Source organism: Mustela nigripes, chromosome 13, assembly GCF_022355385.1.
Source record: "Mustela nigripes isolate SB6536 chromosome 13, MUSNIG.SB6536, whole genome shotgun sequence".
Taxonomy (NCBI): Eukaryota; Metazoa; Chordata; class Mammalia; order Carnivora; family Mustelidae; genus Mustela; species Mustela nigripes.
Genome location: NC_081569.1, coordinates 120,593,661 through 120,597,635, shown reverse-complemented (window position 1 = coordinate 120,597,635; position 3,975 = coordinate 120,593,661). Strand labels below are relative to the sequence as shown.

Genomic DNA, 3,975 nt, shown 5'->3' with positions numbered 1-3,975 from the left:
TAAAGAAATTGTAATTAAAGTATAAGAATAATCCTAAAAACTCAACAATATGAAAATAAGCCACTCAATTAAAAATGGAACCACAAAATCTGAATGGATACTTTATCAAAGTAGATATGCTAATACATATAAGTATATAAGTTATGTTCAATATCAACTGACATTAAGGATTTGCAAATCAAAACAACAGTGAGATACAATTACATACCTATTAAAATAACTAAAATATGAAACAAAAGGACAATATAAACTGCTTGGAAAAGACATGAAATAAGTTAACAGGAAACTCTCACTCATTTTTGGTAGAAATCGAAATTGTACAGCAATTTCTTATAAAGCTAAATACCATCTCACTATCTGAGATATCAGTCATGCTTCTCTGATGTACCCAACTGATTTGAAAACATATTTCCACAGAAAAATCTATACGTGAATGTTTATAGCAGCTTTATTCATTATTACCAAAAACTGGAAGGAACCATGATGTCCTTCAATAGGTGAATGGATAAACTAACTGTGAAACATCCATATAATGGAGTATTATTCAGCAATAAAAAGAAATGGGCTATCAAGCCATAAAAGGATGCAGATGGATTTTAAATGCATATTGCTAAGTGAAAGAAATCAGTCTGAAAAAGCTTTAAACTGTATAATCCCAATTACATGATCTTCTGGAAAAGCCCATAATGTAGAGTTTTGCTGAGGGTTCGATGGCTTGGAAGGGAAGGTTTTAGAGGGGCTATTATAATGGAATGAAACAATTCTCTGTGACACTATAGTGATGAATACAAAATATGAAGAATTTGTATTTCACAAATTAGAGTAAACTTTACAAAATAGAGTAAATGTTAAGGTGTGCAAATTAAAACAAAACTTTACAAAATAGAGTAAATGTTAAGGTGTGCAAATTAAAATGAATGTATTTAGGAGGTGGGGATAGTTTATTGATTGAATATAGAATGTGATGAAGATTCTAAATGTACTTCAAGTTTCATGAAAGAATTTCGCTGAAAGAGCTGGGGAATTACATACTAAATTGAGAAATGGAATCTGTAAGTCTAATGGCAAAAGGAACTATACATAGCGCCATACTCTACTCAATACATTTGTTTCTCACAGAAGAGCATGACTCCCTACTCTTTAAATTTGGGCAGCCCACAGTGCTTCCTTCCAAAAATTATAGTATTAAAGGGGAATATAAAAGGAATAACTTAACAGGAGGAAAACCTCAAAAATACTGCCTCAAGCAGGGTGATCAAGGTTAAAATAAACAGTGATTAATTATGCTGATAGTATGTATTCTTAATACAATGTGATGAGAATTGCACTTTATCTCTGTGTTCTTCCTCCACAAAATATATTACTCCAGTCTAATCATCAGAAAAACGTTAGACTAATCCTAATTGAGAGATGTACTAAAATACCCTCAAAACTGTCAAGGTCATCAAAAATAAGAAAAGCATATGAAATGCTCGCCACCAAGAGGAAATTAAGGAGACATGACTAATAATTATAATATGATATACTAGGTGGGATCCTGGAAAATAAAAACAGGGTAATAGGAAAAACTGAGGAAATCTGAATAAAGTATAGACTTTAATAATAATAATAATAGATAATTAAATTTGACAAATGTTTCACAGTAATATGAGATATGAATAACAGTGACAATTGGTTAGAGGTCATACAGGAACTTTCTGTACTTACTTTTTTGTACTTTCCAAAGAATTCATAAATCTAAAACTCTTTTAAAATAAAAAAAGATTATCAAATTGAGATGTAAACTAATGAATTGCCAGACAGTTTGATGATGCCCTGTATCCAGTATAATATTAAAACATATGAAAAGGGGCGCCTGGGTGGCTCAGTGGATTAATCCTCTTCCTTAGTTCAGGTCATGATCCCAGGGTCCTGGGATCCAGCTTAGCGTAGGGCTCTCTACTCAGCAGGGACCCTGCTCCCCCCGACCCTGCCTGCCTCTCTGCCTACTTGTGATCTCTGTCTGTCAAATAAATACATAAAATCTTAAAAAAAATAAGCATATGAAAAATTTTCATTATTAAAACAATGTTTTCTTTTCCATGTTAATAGAACAGTTGAACACAGAAAGAAAGCCTAACATTCAATTATATTGGACAATATGGAATATTAAAAAGGAGAACTCTGAAAAAAAAAAAAAGGAGAACTCTGGAATCATTGATGAAAGGCAGAACTCAATAATATTTAATGCTGTACTTATCTGGTAGCCATGTGGAAAAGTAATGAAGTTAGATTCATACCTCGCAATGTACAGGGTAAGTTTCCAAAAGGATCAGAATTTAAATGTATAAATGAAATCATACATGTGTCAGAAAAAGAATATGCAAAATAATTTATAAGCTTTACAAATGGAAAGTTCTTTAGTTCTCAAAACTCAGTCGTGAAAGATAGGACTGATAATTTTTCTACATAAAATGAAATATTTCAGGGGCACCTGGATGGCTCAGTGGGTTGAAGTCTCTGCCTTCGGCTCAGGTCATGATCCAGGGTCCTGGGATCAAGCCCCACATCTGGCTCCCTGCTCAGCAGGGAGCCTGCCTCCCTCTCTCTCTCTCTCTGCCTGCCTTTGCCTACGTGTGTTCTCTGTCAAAAAAATAAATAAAATCTTAAAAAAAAATGAAATGTTTTATACATGACAAAAAAGTTAAAGTATACATAATAAAAGAACAACAAGAAAGGGAAATAATATTTGCAATTCATTAAAAACTCCCTAATATAAAGAGTATTTAGAAATTGTTGAGAAAAAGACTACCTCCTAAAGAGAAAAATTGAAAAAAGTATAGAGTTCACAGAATAATGAAGACAAAAGACTTTTAGCCATATTTAAATATCATTAGGTTCTCTCATTTTACAAGAAAGACCAAGAGAGAGAAATGGAAATAAAAACAACATTGAGAACATTTCCACATCAGACAGGCAAAAGTTCAACAATTTAATAATCAGGGGCACCTGGGTGGCTCAGTGGGTTTAGCCTCTGCCTTTGGCTCAGGTCATCATCTCAGGGTCCTGAGACCCAGCTCCGCATCAGGCTCTCTGCTCATCGAGGAGACTGCTTCCCCCCTTCCCCCTCTTTCTCTGCCTGCCTCTCTGCCTTCTTGTGATATCTGTCAAATAAATAAATAAAATTATTTAAAAAAAAATTCTTAAAAAAAGAATTTAACAATCAATTTTGTTAGTGAAGTTATGAAGAAATAAAGATTCTCTTGTATTACTATGGAGTGCATTAATTTGTACGGCTCCCATTTAGTGTAATGTATCAATATCTTTCATATTTACAAATGCATATACTAGACCCAGCAAACTTCACTTACAAGAATTTGTCATACAGATTTATTCACCTAGATAAGCAATCTTTTTACAGCGGTAGCCATCATAATCTTGTTTGTAAGAGCAAAAGATTTTAAAAAATATCTTTTAATACTTACCTGGCAAGGGAGATACCATGATCACGAAGGTGGTTTTCCCAGGGCGAGGCTTATCCATTGCACTCCGGATGTGCTGACCCCTGCGATTTCCCCAAATGTGGGAAACTCGACTGCATAATTTGTGGTAGTGGGGGACTGCATTCGTGCTTTCCCCTGAAAAAAAAAAAAAAAAACTTTTAATAATGATTCAATTAAATAACTTCTAACATATCTATGTAATGGAATATTAGACAGCTATAAAGAATGAGAAGTTCTCTCTACACTAATATGAAGTGTACAGTTATCTTGACTGATAAGTGAGAAAGGAAAGTACAAAATAAGCATTTTGCCATTTTAGGAGAATATGGTCAAAATTTCATATATAGGCATAAATAAACTCTGTAAGATGTAAAGAAGAGATGAATATTCACTAAGGGAAGAATTGATGGGAAGAAATGGGAACTGGAATATATATGGGTGTGTTTGTGTCTGTATAATTTTTAATAATTAAATGTGTGTCATTTTTAAAAAG

At 33.2% G+C, this 3,975-nt stretch overlaps 1 non-coding gene across 1 annotated transcript; it reads left to right on the top strand.

Moving 5' to 3' along the window:
- Positions 1–3,456: 3,456 nt before the first annotated feature.
- Positions 3,457–3,620, top strand: LOC132000559 (U1 spliceosomal RNA). The gene has a single exon (XR_009399408.1). It is a non-coding gene; the product is annotated as a U1 spliceosomal RNA (small nuclear RNA).
- The last annotated feature ends 355 nt before the right edge of the window (positions 3,621–3,975 follow it).